At 36.7% G+C, this 10,115-nt stretch overlaps 1 long non-coding RNA gene across 1 annotated transcript; it reads right to left on the bottom strand.

The window, feature by feature from the left end:
* Positions 1 to 7,591: 7,591 nt before the first annotated feature.
* On the bottom strand, positions 7,592 to 9,495 carry LOC138876522 (uncharacterized). The gene is made up of 2 exons (XR_011401835.1): positions 8,930 to 9,495; positions 7,592 to 7,812 (listed from the first exon to the last, which is right to left on the bottom strand). It is a non-coding gene; the product is annotated as an uncharacterized lncRNA (long non-coding RNA).
* Positions 9,496 to 10,115: the final 620 nt, after the last annotated feature.

The following is a 10,115-nucleotide window of genomic DNA, read 5'->3' as shown; positions in this document are numbered from 1 at the left end:
AAACTAAACTTAGGAGGAAATGCCTCTCCTATGGGTAAAAACAAACTTAGGAGGAAATGCATCTCCTATGGGTGGAACTAAACTTAGGAGGAAATGCCTCTCCTATGGGTAAAACAAACTTAGGAGGAAATGCATGTCCTATGGGTGAAACTAAACTTAGGAGGAAATGCATCTCCTATGAATGAAACTAAACTTAGGAGGAAACGTCTCTCCTATGGGTAAAAACAAACTTATGAGGAAATACATCTCCTATGGGTGGAACTAAACTTAGGAGGAAATGTCTCTCCTATGGGTAAAACAAACTTAGGAGGAAATGCATCTCCTATGGGTGGAACTAAACTTAGGAGGAAATGCCTCTCCTATGGGTAAAACAAACTTAGGAGGAAATGCATCTCCTATGGGTGAAACTAAACTTAGGAGGAAATGCATCTCATATGGGTGAAACTAAACTTAGGAGGAAATGTATCTCCTATGGGTAAAACAAACTTAGGAGGAAATGCATCTCCTATGAATGAAACTAAACTTAGGAGGAAATGCCTCTCCTATTGGTAAAAACAAACTTAGGAGAAAATGCCTCTCCTATGGGTGGAACTAAACTTAGGAGGAAATGCATCTCCTATGGGTAAAACAAACTTAGAAGGAAATGCATCTCCTATGGGTAAAACAAACTTAGGAGGAAATGCATCTCCTATGGGTAAAAACAAACTTAGGAGGAAATGCATCTTCTATGGGTGAAACTAAATTTAGGAGGAAATGCATCTCCTATGGGTGAAAACAAACTTAGGAGGAAATGCATCTCCTATGGGTAAAACTTTGATGATTTCAAACTAGGAAGTGCGTCTCCTATTAATGAAATCTTCACTTAGGAAGTGTGTCTCCTATGCGTGAACCATTTCCTTCTTCTTGAATTATTTACTTACCTGTGTTGTCTTCCCTCGAAACTGTTGGGGATTATTTTGATGGGGATGACTTTTCCTTTTTTTCCTTACCCACTCTGGGTTGCCCGAAACTCTGTCGAGGATGCTTCTACATCTCGATGATCCGGTGGGGATAACACTGCTGAGGATAACTCTGCTGAGTAAATATGTTATCTTACTCCTTCCAAAATTACTTCCTTTTAAGTAGGATGTTTCATTCCTCTACAAACTGCTTCCCCTTTTTTTCTTTTTTTTTTTCTTTTTTTTTCTTTTTTTTTGTTTTGTTTTTTGCATAGCTTCTTCCTTCGAAGACTACCTCCCTTGAGACTCGTTTTGCCTTTCCCCAAAAGGAACCGCTGAGGATACCGATTTTCACCAAACTTGTGTTGGACTCCTCGAAACTGTTGGGGATAACACTGTTGGGGAGTTATTTACTTACCTGTTGGAGGGTAAAATGTTATCAGCTGGGGATAACGCTGTCGAAGATAACACTGCTGGGGGATTCTGATTCCTTCAGAACTAGTGATTCACTCTTCGGAAGGCTGTTGGGATTGATGTTGGCCTCTTGCTTTTTCTGAGCTCAAGTTTCATCCATTTGCTGGGGAACAACTTCCTCCATTGAAACTTATTATGTTGGGGGCAACACTAGTTCTAAGACCACTTCCCTTGAGACTGGCGTTATCTTTATTCTTCTCCGAATGGGTACCTGACTTCCAGAAAATTTTCTAAATGGAAGGAAAATTTTCTGCCCCAGTTTGATAATATCCCTTGTGCATGCACTTCTGGCATCAATGCCATTACCTTTACCTGTTTCAAATCAAACAAAATTTGTTAGTTTAAAACATGGTGGTTGGTTGTGATACTCCTACTGGGATGGTTTTCCCTTTCTCCTTCCTTGATCTGCGCTCCACAACTTGTTGGGGATGATATTCTTTGCTGGGGATAATCCCTTTCTGCTGAGGATATCCCTCTTCTTTTGTGGCATAGTTCGGAAACTGGCATTTCCCCGACCTTTTAGTCTCGTATGAATTTCCCCAAATCATGTTCATTGCTCTCCTTGCTTTGTCCACGGGCCTCGGCCTTGAGGTTTATACCCTTTGATTTCGGCTGGGATATCCCTCTTGACACTCGTCAATCCTTCTGTCAATTCCCTTTTGCTAGGGATATCTTTCTTGACACTGGCCTCGCGCTTGTTCCTTGCTGACTATACCATTTGGATGTACTAGTCAGATCTCATTTTGTATAATTGGAAAGCTGATGGCATATTTTGAAGTCAATTCTCACTTGTTCTGACCAAACAGACTCTATTGGGGAATTTTTCTATGAAAGGAAAAAGATAAAAGGGAACAGAATAAAAATACAAAGGAAAAAGATGACTCTTTAACAAAAGAAACTATAAACAAAAACCTATCAAACGCAGATACCGACTCTAATGGTCATGACATGCACATGTGGCCTATCCTCCGCCGTCAATCGTCTTTCGAGACCTTCAATTGGCAATTCCCCATCCGATTCTCAATCTTATTCGACTTGTAGTGCCCGAAGGGTTTTCACTATCAAGCCTCTCTCATTTTGGTTTTTCTCTCAGCTTTCATTGTCTTACGGTGTCCGTAAATATTTTCACCGATAAGACTCTCTCATTTGTATCACTTTCTAGCTGGGGATTTGGCGTGTTGCCGGCATGACTCTTTCTGCTGGGGCTTAGAGTCTTTTCTGCTGTGGAACAGAGTGTTATGTTCACCGGTAAGACTCTCATTTGTCTGACTTGGCATCTTTTGAAGACTGATCAGAAGGTCTTTCTTTGGACCGTAATGTGGGTTTTGGATAGGCTAGAAAGAAAGGGTATTAAAGGCTCAAAAATGCATCGATTTTGGGTTATTAATTACAACATTCGGAACTATATTTATTTATAACAAACGCAACATCTGCCCCAGTTTCTTGCTTGGGTATATTTTAATTGATTGATTTTTTTTCATTTTTCAAAACTATGACCGAGCCGTGAAGCGCCTACGTATCCTCTTTGAGGAATCAGGTCAAACGTAGTTCCCAATTCCTCTTTTTTCATTTGACTTTCTTTTGTTTTTTTTTTCATTTTTCTTTTTGTCGTTTTCTTTTCTTTATCTCTTTTTTTTTTATTTTTATCTTCCATGTTTTGTGTTTCTAACCTGTTGTTACCGATTCCGAATGAGGGGTATGAAAGAAAATAAATAAGGATCAAAAGGGGTAACGAAGGATAAAGTGTTTAGGTAGCAGAACAAAATGTCTTCGTCATTCCAGTCTCCAAAACATGCCAAGTGCAAACAACACAATTAAACAAAGATTTGTATCCTCTTCTGATGGTGCTGGACTTGACAATTATATTCACACATTTGCTTTTTCATTTGTCATTTCTAAAGCACCGTTGGGCGACACTCTCACTTCTCCTTATCATGAAGACCCTTATGTCAATTTGGCGATTCTTGTTTTTAACGGTTTTCTTCATGTTTTACTTGCCCCAGTTCCATATGACTCGAACTCTGAATAATCTCAAACCGTCCTTATTTTCTTTAAATGTTCTGATCACCTCTCCAGGGTTTTATGATTAACTTTTAAGATTAGGCCTGAACTGTGTGCGCATGTCATGTCACTAGAATCGGCATTGAACAAAAATGATAAAAGGACTAAACAAAAGATGATTAGAAATAGTAAAAGACCGGATTATGCATTAGACTACCGGTGAAATGGTTTGAATAACAAAACAAAACAAACCAGAACAAAACCCAAAAAACAAACTGGACAAAACTTAAACAAACCGCTATGACAAAACGGAAAGATAAGCGGAAAGATATTGACACAAAACAATATCCGAATTACAATCCTAATAATCCGAACAAACAGAAATGACAACAAAATAAGCCACCACAAGCTTCTCTCTTGCTAACCAAGGAACGGAGCGTCCTCCCACTTTATCAAAATTGGCATCTTAGCCACTGAGCTTCGCATCAGTATTGTCCAGACCGTTACCAACTTCAATATCATCAACCTTAGTCAACAAGTCCCCAATAGGATTTGAGTGCTTCTGTTATCAGGCCCGATCCCCGCAAAGTGTGCATCATGATGTGCGAGTAAAGGATTCTGCGCGATGTTCTGTGTGTCATTGTCTGGCTTACCACAAACCAACCACCTTCTTTCTTTGTGATTCAAAACGAAATAGGTTAAAATGGACTCAGTCGGTCCCCATTATTAACATCTTTTCTTTTTTTTCTTTTTTCTCTTTTTTTTTCTTTCTTTTTTTCGATTTTTTTTCTTTTCTCTTTTTTAAATTTTTCTCTCTTTTTTTCATTTTTCTCTTTTTCATTTTTCTTTGTTGTGGTCGAATCTTATGGAGATTGCCTACGTATCATGACCCCGCATGAATCAGACCTTGCGTAGTTCGGACCAATAAAAGATAAACAATACTAAACACCCTTTTTTTCAATTTTCATAATAAAACAAACTGGGTTTCAAAGGTTTAAAGATGACATACAAACTCGAAAATCAAACAACCCATATATTCTAATCAAGAGATTTATAAACTCAAAAACAAAAGGCTAGCTCCCTTTCTCTGTTCGACAAATGCAACCAAATGGTTATTTTTGCAAATGTGGCCCCTTCCAAATTTCACATGAATTTTGAGGCCGGGGAGGATTATTTTATAACACTTTACAAACTTGTCCGTTCTTTTACGAAAATAACCTTTCGACAACTGACAGATACTCTAAGGCTATTTTGGCAAGAACGGTTCAAGACGCGGCCGAAGTTGGCTCGGCTTATTTTGACTAAAAATCCAAACGTTATTCACCTGACCGTTGACTCTTTTTTTTTTTCAAAATTACAAAAAAAACCTGGTGTTGCAAACACGGCCCTTCAGCGCCTCGGGGACGAAGATTTTTAAGGCTGTGTGGGTCAACTGGACCAAAATCCTTAACATGAACCAAAAGGTGGCTGTTTATGCAAAGTCAGCCTTCTGGCGTCCCTTTCGGGAACATTCGGCTATGTCTTAATAAAACAGCGTCACCCGACTTCTTTATGACAAAATTAAAATTTTGACATGTTTTTTTTTTATTATTATTTATTTATTTGCTTTTGACTATTTTAGCAAAAGGTGGGGTTGGACATCACCCGACTTATTTATGACATGTTTTTTTCTATTTATTTATTTGTTTTTGGCTTTTTTAGCAAAAGGGGGTTGGACCCGATGAGGGTTGCCTACGTATCTCACATCCGGTGAGAATCAAACCCGCGTAGTTCGGGCAATCATGAATAAAGTAAATAAACTAACCCTTTTTCTTTTTATTATTATTATTGTTTTTATTTATTTTTGAAGGAAAGACTTATAAAGAAGAGTTTTTTTAAAAAAAAATATTTTGAAAGAGAAACTTCTAAACAAGAAAGAAAATATTTTTGGAATGTTATTTTTAATGAAAGAAATGCTTCTAAAAATATTTTTGAATTTTGACTTTTCTTTTCAATTTTGAAAGAAGAATGAAAATATTTTCGGATTTTTTTTTGGAAGAAATTAAAAGAAAATATTTTTTTATTCATTTAAAACAATTAAAAAGACTTTCTAAAGACATTAATAATGGAAAATATTTTTGGATTTGTTTCTTGAAAATTGGGGTCTAAAAAAACTTTTCTAGAAAGAAAATAAAGAAAAACACTTTTTGGATTTATATATATATATTTTTGGATTTATATATATATATATATATATATATTGCAACAAATAATAAAACCACGACGCAAGACTCTTTTTATTTTTATTTTTGGCGTTTTCATAAACAACTAAATAAAAAAAACCATTTTAAAAACAAGACTTTTTTTTCATTTTCATTTTTCAGGCAAGACGAACTATTTTCTTTTTCTTCTTTTTCATTTTTCATTTTGAAGACAAGACAAAGTGAAGATTTTTTAGTTTTAACAAAATGACCAACCTATTCTTCAACCTAAAAATAAGGGACTCTTTTCTATATTTTTTTCTTTTGCTTTTTTGAGCGAAACAAACTACATATAAAAAATATTTTTTTTTGTTTTCTTTTCATTTTTCCCAAAATTTCAGCAGAATTTCGCCAGTATTTGGACATTGTTATTTTTTCAAAACAGAAGAGTAACCCTATACACTGCTATTTTCCTTTCTTCCTCTTTTTTTTTTTAATTTTTTCCTCATACTCAAAACCGGTCATCATGCAAGTTCAAAGCAAATAAATGCACAAGCAGTGAGTAGGATGCATCGGGATGGTCTTTTCTGTTTCAGGTTGCTATTCCTAGACGGACCCAACCCCTGTGTTGAGTCCCCTAAGTCAAAAAATGCACATGATGCAGATAAGCGTTCATACTAGGGATCCGGCATGAAGTTGAGTTATTCTAGGTTCAGAACCTGGGTATTTGTTTTAGACCTGGCTTACCCGAGCGGACAGCTCGAGCCGAGGAGGAGGCGGCAGTCTGGGAATACAGAAGCTTCACCGGCTTTGCGACTTATCCAAACCTCGTTCTAAATTGGGACTTGACACTATACAGAAAAGAAGTCGTACGAAGTACACCCTTCTTCATGATTCAGAAGACTCAGAGAGAAGATGGGTTTCGGCACAGTTTATATACAGTTCACAAAATATCAAAGCGGTAAAAGCAATTAGTTAGCACATTAAGCACAGATCATGTAACAAAATCAGATAAAGCTGAACATAACAATTTATTCTAAGCTCGATTTCTAACCCTGAACCAGTGGTTCTGGGTTGAATCCCCAGCAGAGTCGTCAGAGCTATCACACCTCCTTTTTCCGCCCCCGCGGGGGTACAAGGAGTTTTTCTAATTAAAGGACAATCGAAATGGGATTTATTTATTTATTTCAGAGTCGCCACTTGGGAGATTTAGGGTGTCCCAAGTCACCAATTTTAATCCCGAATCGAGGAAAAGAATGACTCCATATTACAATCTGCGTACCAGAAATCCGGATAAGGAATTCTGTTAACCCGGGAGAAGGTGTTAGGCATTCCCGAATTCCGTGGTTCTAGCACGGTCGCTCAACTATTATATTCGGCTTGATTATCTGATTTTATACAAATATGAACTTATGTGCAAATTTTAACTTTTTACCGCTTTCATTATTATTATTATTATTATTTTTTACAAGGAATTGCAACGTTGTGAAAATGTATCTCGAACCGCGTTACAATCAATGTACCTGTGGTCATCGACACACTTTGACTCCATTGAGATTTGGATTTGGGTCACATCAATGTGCACCCGAGTTTAAGAAAATTAAATTATTAAAGGAGCGCCTAAAGCGACTAGCGTATCATCTACCTTGGGTAGGGCCGTGGAATTTTACTAAACGGTCCATCCCGAAGTCTAAGCAATTTTAAAGCAAATATTTACTGAGGGCCCCGCAATTTTGTATTTTTATTTGGCGAGGCTCATCTCATTCTTATTTTTTAAGGATAAACCTACAGTGACTACATTTCTTCTATTAAGTTTGTCTCTAAAAATAAAAGAAAATTTCTCAATTAATTACATGCTGAAAAACATAACTTATTAGTTATTAGTTTACGGCTAATGTGAATGAAAAATTGCGATCGAGTTTGTACAAAGAAAAATTGATTTCATTCTATATTCTATTATTCAATAATACTGGAACATGAGATTGACACACCATAATATCAAAACAAATTAACTAGTATTTGATTAATTTAAACTAACATTATTAGATGAAGAAGTTATACATATGCAACCCCATTACTCATTAATTAGTCAACTACATTTTTATACAAAGAAAGAAAAAATTCTATTCAAACACGAATCTAAACAGGAGGAATTCAACAGTAACAAATCCTGATTAATATTTCATTTCTCTTCAAGCCGAGAGTATACAAATGTGTACCTGGAAATGGCAGTACAAGAACAAAAGAAGGAGGAGTCAGCAGCAGTAATAACACAGCAACAGCAGATTCAGCAACAAAATCCCACAGCAAATAACATCAACAAAACCCAGCAATAACCAGTGTAACAATGGTCAGAACCAAACTGAAAAACCCCGGAAAGCCTGACTGAAAAATTTAGTAGCACTAAACTCAATCCACATAAAGCAGTAACAAAGTTCTGATTTCAGTAGTAAAGAAAAGGACCTCACTTTCAATTTTTAGCTCTCAAAGACTGACTTTTAATTCTGAAAAATTATCTTATTTCTCACTTTGAAGTTCTGAAAATTTTTCTTCTCTCAAAATTCCAGTCCCCTTCTCTGTATCAACTCCCCTTATTTATAGGCTAGAACTAAACATTATTTATTCAAAGCTTTCACTTTCAGCCTGTATATTCCCTCCCATGTGCATCTATACACTTTTATCATTAATCCCATGCTTATTTTCTGATTTTCCACCCTTAAAGATACCAGACAGGGAGTATTATGCACTACTAATTCCCTTTTTATTAAATAATTCATTAATTTAATTATACACTAAATATTCAACAGGCAAACTACTAACACTAAACATTTTAAATCTTTTAACACCCAAAAATACCCCTGAAAATCCCCTATTATTATTGCCTTGCCCTCGCTCTTAACAATCTGTATTTAAACCTCTCTGATTTATAACTTCACTAAATCACTACACAGCTACGACCAATCCTTAAATCAAATTCACACAAATGATTCAAGTATCAAAACAAACCAAAGAAGTGATTCGGGTTGTACTCGTCCAAACAAAACATTCATAAACTAACTATTCGACGAAGTTGTTCAAATCGAAGGTAGCTTATAACGCACACTCAAACAAACAGAAGAAAAACTTTGACCAAATAAAAAGGTCTTGAAGAAGAAGGATAACTAATGAACAAGACAAGATTTACAAAAAATAAACACTTTAAACAAAGATTCAATAATCCGAAAAATAGAACGAACAAAACAAGATTACGAACAACACTTAAAACAAAAACCCTAACAGGAAATAAATCAAAGGAACTAAATAATCTTGAAAAAAAAATCTAAAACATGAACGAACCCAAGTCGAACTCGAAGTTGAACTATTGGAAGTCGAACGAACTGTTTTGTGGACGTTAAAAAAAACGAAGCAGCAGCTGGACGTTTTGGACTGGCGACGCAAATGGAGGGACGAGGGTGGTGATTGTGAGGGGGACAGCAGCGGTAGCAGCTGGATTCGCTGCTGCCATGGTCGACGGGGCAGCAGCAGCGAAAGGTCACGAGGAGCAGCAGCGACGACAGGTCATGAGGAGCAGCGACAACGGCAGTGGTCGTGAAGAGCAGCAGCAACAGCACTGCTCGCTGCATGGTGGCGACGCGACAGGGAACAACAGGGTGGTGTCGAGGTCGACGGGGGCAGCGGGGTTTGGTCGAACAGCTGGAGGTAGGGTCGTTGGTTATGGAGATGGCGAACGACGCAACAGCAGTTGCTGCTGCTCGACGGGGGGTGAGCCTTTTTTTTTGGTTTCGTTTCTTCTTCTTCAAAAATAAAGAAGAAGATGAACAGTTGCAAAACTCCTTTTCTTTTCCTTTGGTCCGTGCATGTGCATCCCTCTTTTCCTTTTTTGTTTTACAAACGTAAGTCCCTTTCCCTTTTCTTAAAATATTGTTGGCTTTTAAAATTCTTTCAATACTCTTCTTTTCTCACGTTCTGTCCCCCCTTTCCCTTTTTAAAAACCTTTTGATTTGAAAATTCAATCCCCTTCACGTGTTGTGCCCCTTTCTCCTTTAAACAATTTTCAGCCTTTTCAATTTTTAATTCCCTCCCCCATGCCATGCTTTGTCCGTATATCAAAGGACATGGACCCCACGTGTGTAGGGGTCCAAGACATGTGTCCCCCATGCGCGGTGGGGTTCGGATTATTATGGGTCAGGTTCGAAAATTAGGCCTAAAAACGGGTAGTTAAACCCAAATATTATTCTTTGCACGGACCCGAGAATAAAAACACGATGTTATTCATTTAGTCCTATGTAAGCAAAATACTACCAAATAAGACTATTTAAAACAAAACTATTTCTTTCTGTTTTTTTTTAGTATTTTTCCAAGATTAAAATAGCTACAAAGCATAAATAAAACTATTTTTGTCATTTTCGTTTTTATATAAAGATAAAATATAAAGTACTATTTTTGTATTTTTCAAGATTAAAATGGCTACAAAACGTTAATAACTCTTTTTTTTTATAATTTTCGAAATTATACAACGATA

This window comes from Nicotiana sylvestris, chromosome 8 (genome assembly GCF_000393655.2).
Source record: "Nicotiana sylvestris chromosome 8, ASM39365v2, whole genome shotgun sequence".
NCBI classification, from domain to species: Eukaryota; Viridiplantae; Streptophyta; class Magnoliopsida; order Solanales; family Solanaceae; genus Nicotiana; species Nicotiana sylvestris.
The sequence above is the reverse complement of the archived record's forward strand: the minus strand, read 5'-3'. Positions and strand labels throughout refer to the sequence as shown.